We start from the raw sequence: 17,611 nt of genomic DNA on the forward strand, positions 1-17,611 counted from the left end.
TGGGCCCTGTCTCTTATCAGCGGTGCTTAAAAGCCAGGGGGGGGGGACAAAACAACAAAACCAACAAAAAAACCCAACCCACCAAAAAAACCAAACCCCGAAAGACTTGATTTTTAAAAATAGCATTTTTTTGTCTATTGTTTGATACATTTGGCCTTTAACCAAGTAATTAAGTTTTACAAATTCACTTGGGCTGTGGGCTCAAGTTGTGCTGTAGAGCTCAGAATGATGGTGTCTTCTCTTCTCCAGCATTTTGTAAACCAACAAAAAAACCCAACCCACCAAAAAAACCAAACCCCGAAAGACTTGATTTTTAAAAATAGCATTTTTTTGTCTATTGTTTGATACATTTGGCCTTTAACCAAGTAATTAAGTTTTACAAATTCACTTGGGCTGTGGGCTCAAGTTGTGCTGTAGAGCTCAGAATGATGGTGTCTTCTCTTCTCCAGCATTTTGTCCATCTATTCACCGTTTGTAATGTGGGTTCTAGAATCATAACTGTAGTGCGCTTTTACGCCTGGTTGAGCAAGTTTGGGATGAGATGTTTGTTATCAGGCCTGCTGCCTTTTGTACTTACTCTACATTGGTGACTTTGCTTATGTATAAATTTTTTTTCTTATTATTGAGATGTGCTTCATATCTGTCCACAAAATATCTTTTTACAAATGAGTATCTAAAGTATAACAGTACTTGGTCAATATGAAGCTGCTCCGGGGGTAGTTGGTCTTTCCTGTTTGAATCAAATGGCAATTTCAATTAAAAGCTTGATAGCTGATATGTTGTAGTCTTTCCACAAGAACTTTATAGAGTGGCTGTTCTGGGAAAAAATCATGTTTGCTTGAAGCAGTGAAGAGAACTCTAAATGTGGAAAAAGTTGTTTGTTTGTTTTTCTTTTAAGGAAGGCATCTTAAAAATGATTTTGAGTGCTGAGAGAGGTTGTCAGGAAGGCAAGTACTTGTGGAGAATATTGGAAAAATAAATGTCTGGTCTTTAGTCAGGCTGACAGGAAGATACGGGGTGTCGTGTTTTTTCTGCAGCTTCTAAAACAAGGATGTCTGATGAAACTTCTTCAGAGTTTCCATTTGGGACTTGAAGAGTTTGTCTGATACTGTGAATCTGAGTCACAATGAGATTATTCTTTTCAATTTGGGTATGTGTGTGTGGGTGTCCTAATTGTACTTTTTAGCTGTGTCATTGAAGTACTGATAGAGGGCAAAAACTTGCCCAGGATTTTGAAATGGTAACCTTTTTCCACGGTAAGGCAAGAGGCCTTGATAGAGGGTAGAAAAGCTATCCACCATGGCTTGCCTATAGCAGGGATTTGACAGTACTCACTGATAAGCGAACTAAGGAAACCTGTTTTAAAAAACATGCTTAAAATATTGTCAAAAGAGAAGGGTGTGTCAAATGGAGTCCCCCAGAGGTCTGACTTGTCCCGTCGGAATTACAGCATTTTCATTAATGACCATGATGACGGACTTCATGTGCCCATGCAACCTACCAGTAACACCAATATAGAAAGAGTTAGGAGCGATTGGATGATGGGATTAAAATTCAGAAGAAACTTGACAAACTGGAGAAATAGCCAGGATAAAAGATATAATGCATTTGAATAAAGATGAGGTTCTACCTTCCGGTGGGAAGCTTTAATCATCAGAACTCGTATTTGCAATAAATAACGGTATTTTCTTATTTCAAGTTTTGAAGAACTTTTTTTTTTCTTTCCTGGGTGCCACTTTTAGCAATGAGCAATAGATGCCACTAGAAATGCTCTCACTTTTGCCACCTGGTTTTAGTACTCCAAATTTGCATCATAATACAGTGGGGGTTTTTGCAATGTTTGAACACTCTGCAGTAGGGAGGAGACTACTTAAAATGGTCTTTATTGTAGTGTCTTGTTTAATGAATTTACATGTAATATAACCTCATAGGGGTATACCAAGGTCAGCCAGAACACTGCCTTTTCGCTTTCATTTTGTAGAAAAAATCTTCATGTAAAGGAGGATTGTTTGTGTGCTGCTGAATGCATTAGTTCATTAGGTTGTTAGTTAAATCATTACTCGAGAGTTATCCTACATTAATCTGTATCACTGCTTTGAAGTCTATGGGTAACTCGGTTTTTTACTACCTTGTAATTGAGGCCATGGATATGAGCATAGAGAATTTTTGGAATGTGAACCAGTAGGGGCTTGGAGGGCAACTTGCTAAAATATTATAATTTCAAAGCTGGATAGAGAACACAGTACTACTGTCTATATGTGAAGCTATCTTGGAACATGAGTATGTTCACAGTATGCCTGGAGGAATGAAAGACTAGTTTCCTTTGGTATATGCAGTTAAACTTTGTCTGTTGGTACTGTTGGGATTAAAAACAATCCCTGCTGGATGTTGTTGCCCTCTGAATTTAAAACAGGTATAGCATCTGTGTGATGTAGGTGACTTTTGTTTAGACTTGGTCCTTTGTTCTTGCTCCTGTAGTGCAGGTAAGTATTCATTACCAGAATCAAGAAATAATAAAAAAGCAAAAAGCTATACCAAAGAACTATACCAGATAGGTAGAGGAGAATAAAGAGAAGTGAAAGAAATGAGCATATACTGGGGTTTTGGTTAAAAATGGAACAAAACATTCTCCCAGAATGGAATCTTAGACATTTGTTCCTTTTTTTTGTATCAAAAAATTAATAGGAAAGGAGCATCTTTTGTGTAGCTTAATTCCAGATATGCAGTATATTTGAAGTCTGATGTTTTGGGGTGCATTTTTTGGATGTATAGCATACAAATTAAGTAAGCACCGTCTACACACAGTCATTGTTATCTTGAAATATCAAATTATTTTAGAACTAGCTTTAGTTCCAAGTGCTCATTTAGGACAAAATAAAAAAGTTGTTACACAACTTCAGCTCAACCTAAGGAAGTTGTTCTTTCTGAATTAAAACCATGTCCTCATTCAGTCTTTCGTTAGTGTGTATGGCCTTGCTTCTTACATAAGGCCTGCTAGTGATCCGTTTAATTAAACCAGATTAATCTCCTGGCACCTTCCACAGAAGCGCACTGCCTCAAAACAACCTGCTGCTGCTTTTTTCTCTTATCCACCGGATACAAGGTGGGGTGTTTAATGCTTTGCTATGTAATTAGATCTTCCTTATCCTAAATCTACACCTGCCTGTGTGATGAACTTAAATATAGCAACTTGAAATGCAACATAGCTTTTCAGCCTAGAATTAAAACAAACAAACAACAGCATGGATACTTTCTATAATATTAAGAGATAAAAAATTAAAAATCAGTTGAGGAATTGCCAAAGTTGCAGTAGCAAGAACTGACAGAACTGAGGATATGCAGAATTCTTAAAATAAATGTTCACATGTATTACAGGGGGTAATAAATTATGCAGTGATTAGTCATGCAGCTGAGAACAAACTCAATAACATGAGCAGAGAACTGTTGTTAATGTCTCTGCCCTTCCCCCCTTTAAGGGGGGAAAAAAGTAACCAACTGTGTAATCAAAAGTAAAAAAGGACAAAATAGTGGCTTTTTGATTTGTCACTTCGATTTTAAATAAGAACTACATAGAAGCTGCACTAAGATTGTAAACAGTTCATCTCATGTAAGAATGCCTGACATGGTGCTTAAGGGATTACACAAGGAAACCTGCGCTGTCTTTTTCACTAAAAGTAGTATTTTCAGTAATCCCTCTGAAAATCAGGAATTTTTTTTCCTAGAAATATTTGCAAATTTTATTAAGAATTCTGATTTTATCCAACTGTAAACTTCATGTTCATATGTATGTAATGGTTTTGGTTGTATTTTCTTTATTTGCACTTAAATTATGAGGTACTCTTACAAATGAATGAGTATGGAACTGAAAACTTCTCAGTTTATGAAATGTTAATGCTATCAAGTTAGAATAGCTGTCTGCATGCCCCTTATGGTTCAGAAGATGTGAGAAGGCTTTTCTTCTTTTGATGCCAATATGCCTTATAGTTTTAATTCTTTTCACTGTCAGTGAGGAATGTACTATTTCTAGACTTCCAAATACCGTATCGCAAAACTTCTGTTACTTCTGGATGAGATTATTGCTGACAAAACTTAAATGTCACTTTGAGGAAGTCTCCCTTGCTATTTGTGTGTTAAATCTTCCTGTTTTAAATTCAGTTGAGTAGTTTTAATACTCTAATTATCTGTACCTCATAACATGCATTTTCCCATTGTTATATACCTTTGATACTTGGAAAAGCAATGTATTTATGCTTTGTGAGCTATCGCTGTTAGGTATCTGGGTTTTTTTGCATTGAACACTTTGGGGAGGCGGGGAGATGACAATTAAGCAGCAGTTCAGCACATTCCTCTATCGTTTCCTGTCTGTAGTTCTGGCTCCCAAGGTTTTGGGGACATACACTCTGCTGTGAGGATTGTTCTTGCTTACTCCTATGCAGCCACCTTGAAGTGGAAGAATTACAGTAGTCAAGGGTGCATCATATACGAATTGTATCACTTGAATATATAGTATGTAAGATTTTTTTCTTCTTTGTTCTAATTCATTACTGTTTTAGAACAGTTTGGAAATTTTTACCTGCTTCCTGAGAAATTAATATTACAAATGATGTCTTTAGAATAGGAATTTTGATGTTTGGAGGGATAAGGATACTCTTCCTAGGGAAGATTGTTCAACGTCTTTCTGCAAGTGACAGAAAAAGGTGTGGGTGAGAACCAGTGCTGCTCCACTCTGGAGAACTTGAAATATCCTGATTCCAGTTATGCAGTTCAGCTTTGAATTAAGTCATCTGCACGCTTTCTGCATTCTTTTAGCTAGTGTTTGGAAAGTTTGTTTTAGAAATGCTAAGATTGTATATATTCTCTCACTGAGGATGGTGGACAAGAAACTTGAGCTTCAATGTCATACGGGCACCTGTTGACACTCCTCACTCAAAGACACACCAGGTTTTCCAGGAGGGGGTTTGTTACTCTTCCATTTGAGAGGAGGGTAATTTATATCTCGCATAGTTCGGGGTGCAGGGAAGGGGGATTGTCCAATGCATTATTTTAAACATACCAAGAGTTGGCATTCTTTAAAAAAAAAAAAAAAAGAAAAAAAAGCGCAAGCCTTTGACAGAACTTTTGGACAAAATATAAAAGAAGAAAACCCTGAAAATTCTTTGGGTGTGTATTTTTTTTTTGGGGGGGGGGGAGGGGGGACACATCTAGGATGGAAGCTATTGAATTTGACCGATTATTGTCAGTAGTAATATCAGAGGAATTGCAGGAGGACTCAGAACTCTGTATTACATGCTGTCAAAAAATAAATCACTTGTGGTAATATTTTGCTTAGAACAGGATGCTTATTTGCTATGAGAAGATGTTTACCTGTTTTGGAGTCGAAGAATTACAGACTGTGAAAATGGGTATTTGTGGGTTCTGTGCCACTAAATTTTGTCTTTCATTGTGTTGAAACAAAATGGGTGTCTAGTAACTGGCAGTTCAAGTTCAGCTGAGACAGTTCATAAGTGCTCTCCTGTAACCAAAGTGAAGAAAGTTCATTCCACACTGTACACCCATGCGTATGTTTTTGCTGGCAAACTGGCTGGCAATGGTAACGCAGGAAAAGCTGAAGGGGCATCGATGAGGGTTATTCAAGTGGCGTAGTTGATCTAGATCTAAAGTAGAATTTTGTCTGGACTCCACCAAGGTTACAGAAATGTGACATTTCTCATGTTTCTGCAGGAGAAACTGTAATTCTTTGCCTCTGGGAGTAGCTGTCTAATGAATGCTGTTGCACTTTTCACAAGCGGGAGTAGCTATCTAATGAATGCTGTTGCACTTTTCACAAGTGGGGATTGCTGCTGGCTTGCAGTGGAGAGGTGGAGCTGATGCACTCATTTCAATGGGTACCTTTGTAAAGACCTGACCGAGTGTCCCTGTTCTAGCTCAATATAGCAAACCCTGCTGGAATGAGACATCCTGATAGTAGCGGAGTATGCAAAACCTCTTGTCTGTTTTATACTTACTGTGTGCAAACAGTGAACTAATTTCCAGTGCTGTAGTTAAGCATCAGCTAGAGAGAGTTGCTTTTATGTTCCAAGACTGGCTGTACTTGCTTTAAGAAGTGTGCACCTGCTCAGTTACCGAGGGACATTGTGTGGTTGCAAATTTTAGAAGGATTTTTTAAGCTTATTTGGTAAGGGGTTAGGAACTTACAGGATTTTTTTTTTTAGGGTGGGGGTTTTTTTAGTTTATAAAAGTTTTTGTGATAGGCAAGGTAGGGGTGGATATCTGCTAAGAGGACTGGAGATTTCATCTATCTTCTTTTACAGGAAGGGGAAAAAAAAAATCCAAGAGCAGAGCCAGCCTCAGGGCATCAGGATATTGTGAATGAGAGATTCTGTTGCTGCTTTACAATACAAAACCTTCAGTGGCAGCCACTGAAAGGGTCTTGTTCTGGTGCAGAATTACTTAAGGAAAACACAAAACTTTGAAGACACGAATAATTATGGTACATAAGCATGCGTTCTTTACTCTGTCCTGTGAGCAATATCCTGCTTATGCCCATGGTGCAGTCACTCTTTTTATAAGACTACTCCACAGAAAGTACAGTTTCTGCTAATTTCTGTAACCCCTTCAACTCTTGCAGTTCTTTCAACTTAGGTGCATAATACACTTAATAGCTTTCTGTGCGAGTTTCTGTTCAATCCACACACCACATTGGTCTCCTATTCAGTTATATTTGCATCCCATATTGTAGTGTCCTACAGTGGAAGCAACCTAAATGGGCAATAACTGACTGAGCCTTGGTAAGTTTTTCAAGATATACCTCTGTTGTTGGGTTGGTTGGTTGTTTGTTTTCTCCCTGTTGATAAAACACAAAGGTATTGGAAAGGAAAGCTTTTACCATCCCTCCATTTTGTCAAGAAGTTAATACTTCTACGATAGGTTTTGATGAGACCTGAAGCTTTCTTGGGTGAGTGTGTTGGAGGCGCTTGCTATAGTATTAGAGTATGTTAGTACCTAAGGTTTTCATAGCAGCAACAATGAAGTAAAGGAAGGGTGGGGATGACAGTGTTACTGAAGGAAAGATTCTGAAAATCACGTGGGATCCTGTGTAGCTGGTTTATATAAAATATTAGTTGTTAGAGTGTGTTTTTTGTTCTGCAAGACCTGGGTTGGGAGTGGCTTTGGATCTTCTCCCAAAATACACATAATCTTGTTTGAAGTGGAACTTCATGGGCTACAGTGAACCAAGAGGAAAAACATTGCATGGCTGAACTTTTATCAACTACTTTGTTATAAGTTACGCCTAAAATGACCATAAATAAAAGATTATATGAGCTTTCCTTCGGTCTATTGTTACATCCTTGACAGCTTTTTATGTATAGCTCCACTGTTCTGCTTGTGTAGTTAGCTAATAACTTTTTATTTGTGCAGGTGTGTTTTTCTCAGCAGAAGACTGGAAAAAGGAAATTGTAAGAAAAATTGTAGATACTGTACCTATAACTTCTTCCCCCCTTTTTTTTTTATTTTCAGAAGGTGAAGAACATATTTAAGAAAATAACAAACAGCTTATGATAGCTGTGATGTTTCCTGCAGGCCTTTCCCCTGTTGGGTGAGAGTTGGGGATCAATAATTTGAATATGAAAAACAGCAGAAGTTATTTTGTCCAGCATAAAGCTGATGTTCTTCAGGTTGTCATATGGAAGGGTCAAACTTTAATGTTTAACTCTGGCACAAAGATGTTTTCCAGATTATATCTTCATTCACTAATTATCCCTTTAAAAAGATGTTTAAAACTAAAGTTTCTAGTTAGTCTCTGTTCAGATTACTTGCTGGCATAGTTTCACGTGGTTTGATTTTTATATTTATTTTATTTTCACAGCAATGTGTGATAACTCTTTCTGTGAAAGGCTTAATACAGAGGAATATTAGAATCGTATTTCCAGGATTAATAAACTTTATCTTGTGATTCAGATTTACCTGCTTTTTTGATTAAATCTTAAAGGCTGGATAGGCCAGGCTGTAAGCACACATCGTTGTGGTGGTTTTTCTGCTTATTCTGCAGACACTTTACAAAAAGCTCCAGCAAAATGGTTCTGTGCCTTAGTGGAGCAAACTTCCATGGACTCAAAGAGCAGCTGAACTGCTAATGAAAACTTAGAATACAACTAAGGCTTTTAGTCTCCGTAACACATTATTGATTAGCATTGAAATTGCTGCTGACTGTTCCCCGGTCAACTATGCATCCTCCAAGAGGAGGAGTAAAAGGTGTTATTGAAACTTGAGGCCTTATGACAGAGAAAGGTGGGGAGCCAAATGATACAGTGAGATGTTAGAGGTAGTTTTGATCGTTGAGGTTCTGGAAACATCAGCAACTGAATTATTGAGATTTTTGTATAGAACTTCTTAAAGAGGGTTTTAAATAGAAATTTGAAGGACAGTGATCAGGCTTTGTTTAATGACCTGCGTCCTTCAAAAGTTGAGGGCGGGGAAAGGAAGTCTGTCCTTCTACCCCAAGGCAGAATTGACTAGACTTAAGTCATTCCTTGAAGATACTTAACGTATTAAGATGGCAGTTTGACAGCTCCTTCTGCAATTTAAAAATTCTTACTATGCTTTGATTTCAGGGTACTTGAACTTCTCTACCACCAGTTTAAGTTTACTACACTTTGTTCTCCATGTCTTGGTGGTAGGGTAAGGCTTATAGTCTTCCCGTTTATGCATTCACTGATTTGTGTCCCAGTCTCTTGTTCTCTCAAAAGCTTTAATACTGTGTCCTCGTCGAAATGCATCAAATGGGATTGTGGAGACCAATACCACAGGTTTTTTGGAAGTGGTGCTCGACAACTCAGTACCACACAAGAGATGAGCTCTTGGCCCTGTCAGATGCTGTTACGTGCCAACAGTGTTGTTCCTGTGATGCTTGGTAATGTAGGTCATTCAGGCTGCTATCAGAAAGGTTTGTTTTAATGTTCTGTCTACCACTGCACGTCATTGGATATTTATTTAATATCTCTTCTCCTGGATTGGAAGAAGGGCTGTGCCCAAAAAGTCAGCTGTATCAGTTGGTCTTGTAGATTTTGGTCTTGCCTAGTTTAATTTTTATAGGAACATTCTTGAATGTGACTTCAGCTTCATCAAAACGCTGCCTTTCGTACTTAAGTTGTCCTCAAGTCAACGGATGAAGTTTAGTACACTTAACATTCAGTTGAATTTGGAGCTACAGAGAAGAGATTGTATTTGTTTGCTCATAAATTTATGTATCATAAAAGGATGCAGACCGGGAATATTTGCCATCTTTGAAATACTGAGTGTTGTTTCATCTAGTTTCACAGCTGGTTAGCTAAACTGACTTGAGCTTGATTTGTTGGTGAGCTCCTGGAAGCCTATTTAAAACTGAGCAACATGTGCTTGTGTTTTCTGAGCACTTTGATACCACTCTGCAGGCATTTTCGTAGGTAAACATAACTTGTTCAACAGAACTGTGCTGACAACAGGCTGTCTTGTGTAACTGGAGGAACAAATGAGGCTATTTAAGGTGGTGGATTTTGCATCAAATAAAAGGTTTTGTGTTACCTGAAGATGACCTTTGATTCCCCATAGTGGAGCATAAAATGACTGCCTGAGGAACTGCTCCTTGCAAGTTTATTGCTGTTCTCATGAAGCAGTGATATAGGTGAAAGCTCTTGTAAAGTGAATGTCCCTTCTTGGTATAAAATTGGCAGGGGAATTGATCAAAGTGACTAGGAGTTCAATTTTCTGTGGTTTAGAGGCTCAGCTACACCTGGACTCTACTAGAGGTTCTCCTAAACAAAACATCGAACTCTATTTGTTGGCATTTCTCATGCAACAATTTTGAATCAAAATTATGCTAATTGGAGAAGGAAAGGGGGATTTGTCTATTTAACAATATTTTGTTGTTTTTTAAATACACTAGTCTTTGCTTGATAGGTTAGGCACAGAATTTGCTTATTTAATAGAGCAGCCTTAATGTTTGTATTATAAAACTTTAAAAAGATGTTATGTAAAAATTAATTTTTAATTTTCTCTTTTCTTAGACTTGAAGGGTGTCAACAGTGACTTGTTGATTTGTTCTGTAACACTGGAACTTTAAAGTTAGATAGCTATTTGTCTTAGCCTGTGTGTGAGTGTTTATACATAGGGGATTTATGCTGTGCTCATCCTTCACTAAGAAATACGTTAACTGTTCCACCGGTGTGTTTTTAAATATAAGTAGAATAATGTTTTTATTATTAGAATTATTGTGAGCTCATGGATTATTTTTTATTTATTTTTTAATTGCATTTAATGGTTTGGAAGTCTGAGGAATTGCTAATGTTATATTTGTTTTATGTAACACTGGGAGTCTTTGAAAATTACATGCTTTCTTCTGAGGTGCAGTGACACATAAACAAGGTACAACTCTTAGTTGTAAACATCTTTTTAGCACAAAGATTTTTGGTAAGCTCTTGTTCTAACTTTGTGTTTAGCATATGGAGGAGAAGCAGGACAAGGGAGACATGTCCAGACTACACCATTTCTGCTAAATTAATTGGACCCTCTGTGGCTGCACAGCTTTCTTACTTTCTTTGTGTAACTGGTTATTAGATAGATGAGAGAGAAAGCAGCCCAGCTATGAACAGACACGGAAGAGACTTGCTGACCCATAAGCAACTTCATTTTCCTATAGCCCTCTTAGAAGATGTGACTAATTATTTCTAGGTTACCCTTGAATTAATGAAGAGGGGTTTTAAGAAGCATCTGTAAGGTCAACTGATCCACTCATGGATCCCTTCCACAGAACAAAAGTAATCCTCGCAGAATGCGTTTCCTTTAAACAGCATCAAAGGGGTGGGGTCCTCCCCCTTCAGATACCTTCTACTATGTTTATCTCATAAATAGAAGGTTTTCCCCATAAATAGAGGAAGCTTTATAAGGTCAGGAAAGGCTCTGGTGACCATTCTGGGATAGCTTTGTCTCACTCCTCCTCCTGTCACCCCTCCTCTTTCTCCCCATCTGAGAAGGTTGAAGAGAAGCAGTGCAAACTGATGAGCACAGCAAGCCTGTCACAGAGCAAAATTATCAGACTTTATTTTGCAGTAAAACAAGGAGCAGGATGTGTAGGGTTCGCTTTTTCTTCTCTTAGTTTTCCAGGTCTCCATGGAGCAGACTTTTGCTTGAAGGACTGGAATTGTGAAGGAACTTCTCAAAGATGTCTTGAGGATAGCAACAGTTCTGTTGTTTGGTGGCTTTTGTGTGGTGGTTTTGTTGTTTCGTGTTTTTGTTTTTTTTTTTTTGTAAATAGCCTAGAACATGAAGAGGCAGAAGATTGGAATCAGTGCCCTAAAGAAGGAGTAATTTTAAACCATTCTCAGCTTTCATGGCGCTGACTTATACTTCTCTACCATAAGCCTTCAAAAAGTAAACGGAAGGAAGTGGGAGAATATGAGCTGGTTAGTCCACGCACGAGAAAATCTGCTACAGCTTTCATACCTGAAAATTAATACAACCCGTACGGTTTTAAAAAATGGCTAGTCTTTATTTATGAAATAATAAAAATAAAGTTAACTTAGTGGTCCTTCTAACATCTGTTGTCTTAACAGCATGGGCTAGGAGGCTGCATGCTGTCTGCTCTGCTGCTCAACATCAGAGGAACCTTTGGGAAGGGGAAGTACGGGGAAACTTCATTAACACTATATTCCTCCTGCTCTCTCCCAACATCCTGCTCTGTTTCCCTTCCCCACCTCACTACTACCACTGGGTTGAGAGTTGAAAATAAAAGCAGTGAATTCTGTCAACTACTATTTTAAAATATAGTTCAGAGGATAATAAAGCTAATTAGGTGACTGTGGCCCAGAAGGTGAGAAAGTGTTGCTTTAAAACTCTGCATGTTTCAGGAATACCCTAGATGTATTCTACTAAAGCTCACCAAATGGAGGAAGATAACAATAAATTCAGTATTGAATTGAATTTATGCTGGAAGAACGCCTTAAGCAGAGATCCAAAGCAGTTTATATTCTAGAATGAGTTTATGTTGGGCTACTGGCATCTTCTTCTGGTCAGTTGAAGCACTGTAGTGTGAATCTTGCAGTGTATTTTCTCTTCTCTTCCTGGCTATCAGCTGCCCCAGGTTGAAGCTAGGAAGTGTGAGCTTCAGTCTGTTGTACTCGTTCAAATCTCAAGCATTCTCTGAGCAAGAAATCTCAAGGCAGGTGCCGCTGGAAGTTCAAAATTAAGACTAAATTCACAAATCCAAATTTTTCATTTGTTTGATGGGAACATCACAAAAGAAAAGAGCACTTAGCTTTACAGGCAATGGATGTTACTAGTAGTTTGCTTTGCTTTTTTTTTTTAACTGATTCTCTAAGGTTTATTTCCGAAGCCCTTGCTACCTTTTTCCTTCAGGAGAAAAATGGCCTCATCTAATCTAGAGCATGGAATTGGAGTTTGTCCATATTGCAGAGAGTCGAATGAATTCATGGGGACGATGTTGCTTCTCAGTTGTGCTGAATTATTTCTGTCGGAGGACTGGGCTTGGATTTTGACACTCAAAGTAAAATGGCATTTGTCTTTCAGTTTTATCTGTCAGAATGGTCATAGTTAAATAAGAAAGAATATCTCTGGTGGCAGTATAATGATGATTGAACTTCTCAGTCTTCAGAGATCCTTTGAGTTCATGAAACCAGTCATCCTTGTTCTCTTTCGTGCCCTTTGGCAAAGGGTGTTCAGGAGAAGACTGTATGCTAGGGAAGATGTGGGTGGAGGGGCAAGGGGTTACTAGTGGACAAGGATGGTAGATGTAGAGACCAGGTAATCCAGGGTAGATTTCCAAGACAGCCTTCGCAAACTTGAGTTTAGTGTAAGGTAGACTTCAGGAGCCATAACTGCAAATTTGATGTCACGGCAGTGCACCATTTTTCAATAGTTCCTGTGAACAAAGGAGATGATGTTTGTTTGACTCTGGCTAAAGGGGAACTTAGGGCAGATAATCTTTTCCACTCTTTAACTATTATGCGCATGCACACAAAATAATTACAGTAATTAAAAAAAACATAAGGAACAAGCTTGAGAGAACGAAGATTAATGAAGATTACAGTGCAGTTTCAATGTTTGGAGAGCATCTTTGCAGAATTCTGGATACAAACATGGAAAAGCAAATGAATTAGGATGCAGAAGATGTCACATGAGCAATAAACATGTCTTAATTTTTAGAACAGTCATCAGGCACTCCTAGCTTTACAGGCTGTTCTGCAATTGTCTCAGTAAAAAGCATTTGTGGCTTTACAAAAAAAAAAAAAATCCTTCACTTTTCCTGAGGGCAAACTTGGTTTGGGAGCTCTCATTTTTTATTAGCAAAATGAATGCAATGAAGAAATGTTCTTCTTCCATCTCTTACATCAATATGCAGATGTTAAAATAAATGCGCTTGTTCTTCAGCATCTAGTAACTACTAGAGGGATAAACAGTAGCCCATGAAGTGGCTAAGACTAGAAATGATCAAGTCCAAAATAATAATAATTATTATGTGATTGCTATGCTCTAGGTTGTAGCTCTTCATTTTTGTCTTAACAAGCAAATAGGCTGTTCTCTCCTCTCTGTTGGAAGGACATCTCTGTTGCTGGTATGTTCATCTGGTAGCTGAGATGTTGCAGAAGAGGAACTGAAAAATCTTTATTCTGCTGTCAAATGCTGCTTTGATACAGATCTGTCTGCTTTCTTCACAAAGTTTCTGAATACTGAGTTTAGTTTGGTTTCTCAGGGCAATGAAACTCAGGCAAGTGTTCTCTGTTTGGCTCTGTCCTGTTCCCCTTCCCAACAGTGCTTGAACTTGCCAGCCAGTTTGATCAAAATTTGATGAATAGAGATATTAACTGATGTGAAAATAATTGGTTGAATAGTGGAGAGATCCTAATGATGCCATTCACTGAGGGAGAAACTGTAGTTAGCTCTCTGCTGATTAGATATCTGAGACACCCCACAGGAGCCCAGTCGCTAGACATAACCCTAGAGAAAGCCAAGCTTTGCCAGTTCATCTGATAGGCATTTTAGATCTTTTTTTTTTGTTGCTGTTTGGATAAGCTTGAGTGGAAAAAATTATACAACCTTTTATGTGCCTTCCAGTTGTACAAAACTGTTGTTTAACCCTCTGTTCCACAAGGCTTTGTGATTTTTGCAGTCGACTTCACTAGGAGACAGGATCAGCCCTGCAGGCAAAATTAAAACAAAAACTAAATGCCTTGATATAATTCAAAAGCTTCTGACTCCCTCCCCCCCCCGGCTTTCGGAAAGCTGATGCTGATATTCAGTAGTCTTTAAAACCAGGCTGAAATTGAGCAAACAAAGTTATAGTCACAGTAGAAAAGTCTTGACTTGAATTTCCTTGGAGGCAAAATGCCATTTCTTAGCTGAGGACCTTGGCCTGTATGTTGTTATTGGGGTAGTCTGAGCTTTTTCTGGTTAGAATGTGTATTTTGGGAAAATGTCCAGTGCTTCTACATATTCTTAGTATAAACTGATGCATTCATTTTTAAAAAATTTTTTTAGTATTTTCTTTGATAGCTGTTAGCGTCATTGCTTATACGGTGAGTACTATGCAGATACTATCAGTGTATGTCAGCATATGCATCTTACACAACAAGAACGAACGTTCCTGTTCCATGGTCCTAATTTCTGATAGATGTTCCTTACCTCAGTAAATGTTACAATCTGATTGGCATTACTTAAAACACATTATTTTACATAAATGGTACTCAGATACCTACTTGGTGAGCAGTATTTATAAAATGTTGCAAGTACTTGGTATTAAGTATACTGGAATATATTTAACTTTTCCAGGTTGGTTGGTTGGTTTGTTTTTTTACTTCGTGCCTTGTCTTCTGCTCTATCCCTGCTCCCCTTTCTCCCCGCCCCCTCCCCCCAACTGAAAGTTTGGAGTTTCTGACTTTCTCCAGAACACAAACGTTATGCTTTTGGCTTTTTTTGTGTAGAAAAACTGATCATGTTATTTGAAAGAAGAGAATGAGCATATGCCTACTGGTTACTTCTTACAATAACAAATAGAAATTAAGTAATTTAAAAAAAAAAAAATCTTGGCATCAAGGAAGCACTTGGCTTATTTTGAAAAACATGTACTCAGAGAATAAAATACTGGGTAACTTCTAAAAGTGAATAAAAAAAGTCATGCTATGTAGTACTTTGTTTTCACCTTCATTTTATAGCCTAATATTACAACAAGATGGTATGTCCTTGAGGAGAATGATTGTAATACTCATATCATGAATAAGGATAGCTGTAACGAGCAGACAGTATCTCTTGACACTTGGATTGATAATCTGTATTAGTCTCATCTGTTAAACTTCTAAAAGTGAATAAAAAAAGTCATGCTATGTAGTACTTTGTTTTCACCTTCATTTTATAGCCTAATATTACAACAAGATGGTATGTCCTTGAGGAGAATGATTGTAATACTCATATCATGAATAAGGATAGCTGTAACGAGCAGACAGTATCTCTTGACACTTGGATTGATAATCTGTATTAGTCTCATCTGTTAAAAGTATAAAGAAAAATGCGAGTCCACACATTCTGTTTATTAAAATTCTCCTTGGTAATGCACTTACCAGTTGATATTTAAAGGGTTTTGTTTTCATGAATAAACTTAATTCAGGCCCTACCATTGTTACCTCTTGAATTTTTTTTTTTAGTTAGTTTTCTGCAAAACACTTTATGGAAGAAACACAGGCTTTTTATATTTTACACCCTAAAGCACAGACCAAAACAACTTAGGGAAAACTAAAGAAGTATCTGCAGCTTTCTGTTTCGAAACAAAACAAGACTGACTTGCTCAAGGTCATCACGGAAGCCCGTAGCAGAGCTGGATGCGTAAAAGCAGCTTTCCTGTGCCGCGAGCTGAAGCTTGAACCAGAAAGGCACCTATCCTGTGTCTGTGCATCTTCTGTAGACGCACAAATACATTAATTTGTGTTCTAAATATTACTGTAACATGTTTTGCTTTATTATTGAAGGTAAATATAACTGACCTTATTGCTGGAAGTATTTGGCTGTCCGTGTAGCACTTATGGGCTTTGAAAACTTTATGGTGGGGGGGGAGGAAGGCGTCCAGGCATGTCTTCAGTTCCCTTTGGCTTTCTTCAGCCCCAGAAAGAGCTTTGTGCCTGAGCAGTGATGCAGAACATCTCATGGGCCTGGTTGTGGCCTAATCTGTTTCTTTTTTTTTTTTTAATGAATATTTTTTCTCCTTTAAATATAGAAGAAAGTAATATTTAAAAAAAGGCAGCAACTGTATTTATCAAGAGTTTTGACATACACCGCTGTAGTTCTGTATAGCCAGTGTATTGAGAAATAAAGATGGCAGTATTACAGTAAAGAATGGTAATTAAACATATGCTGTGGACGAGTGCGTGCTGCTACAAGTAGGCAGATAGGTTAAGTTGAAGGCTGCTAGCTTTAGATTAATTCCCTTTTGGTTATAGTCTCAGATAAGCCTTATGCCTTACTGCTGAGGGCTGGGAGTGAGAAAAGATTACCATGGAATATATAAAGAACTTTAATGATCTGTGTGTGTCTTGTTCCTGTTGATTTTTAATACATACTTTAGCTGAATCAGTTGTTTATAATTTTTGTGAAATGTTTTACTAGGAGTAAAATGAGTATTTTTATTTCTGTATACATATGCTGCCTGAATGTGTGTTTATAAACATATGCTTTTGCAATGTTTATACTCGCATTTTTAAAAGAAAAAAATTGTTGTAAGTCGTTTTGATGTTATATGCTGCAAAGTTAAGAAGAAACAAATGCCATGCAGCATGTGGTGTGTACGTTTGTGGTGACCTTTGCCTTTTGCCTGGAAGTATATAAAGAAGCCTTGGTTTTAGGGGAGGGCTAGACGTGCTACCGAGTAATTAGTGGCATGGGCTGTGATACTTGCTCTTTATTTAAGGCAAAGGAACACTACCAGGGTCGATGATCTTGTCGTTGCCAAGTCAAGCAGGTGGTGGTGTAGGGTTTATGGAAGTTTTTGTGCGCTTTTAGGGTGTCGGGTTCTTTTTTCAGTACAGCCGTGTGCAAGCATAGGAACAAAATACGTAAAAGCGGTGCCAAAATTTGAGTGCTTGGTGGGAAGGTGTGGTTTGCCGGAGCAGCCGCGGGCCCTCGGCCCCGGCCGGGCATTGTGCGGGGCTCCATTGTGCCGAGCGGGGGCAGGCGCTGGGCGCCCGGGGCCGGGGGAGACGCCGAGGGCGTGAGTCTGAAACAACAGCGACAAAAAATGGTCGGGGGAAGCACATCTCCAGACACGACCCGGGTCAGGCTTGATTTGCAGCTTAGTCGCTTTCAGAAGCGGCTGTCAGTTTGGTAAACAGGAGGCTGCCGGGTGAATTGAATGGAAGGGGGAGATTAGCATATTAATGTGGCGCTTGCTAATCGCCTTCCCTCCTTCCTCCCCGCCTCCCTCCCTCCTGAATGAAGGCAGGAGTGCGGGCACCCACGCTCACTCCGCTGCCTGCTTTCGCCCTCCTCGGCAGCTCACCCCCGGGAAAGGATGGTCCGGGCTTTCAGTCGCCGAGGCGTGAGGCGATGAAGCAGCGGCGCGGCCTCCCGCCCTCGC

The 17,611-nt window shown here is 38.6% G+C and overlaps 1 protein-coding gene across 10 annotated transcripts in view; it reads left to right on the forward strand.

Annotated features, from left to right (window-relative positions):
* The window catches only part of PTK2 (protein tyrosine kinase 2), a 215,895-nt gene that overhangs the window by 30,538 nt on the left and 167,746 nt on the right, over positions 1 to 17,611 (forward strand). The gene's annotated exons all lie outside the window — the stretch shown is intronic.

Source organism: Aptenodytes forsteri, unplaced genomic scaffold, assembly GCF_000699145.1.
Source record: "Aptenodytes forsteri isolate BGI_AS27 unplaced genomic scaffold, ASM69914v1 Scaffold182, whole genome shotgun sequence".
NCBI lineage: Eukaryota > Metazoa > Chordata > Aves > Sphenisciformes > Spheniscidae > Aptenodytes > Aptenodytes forsteri.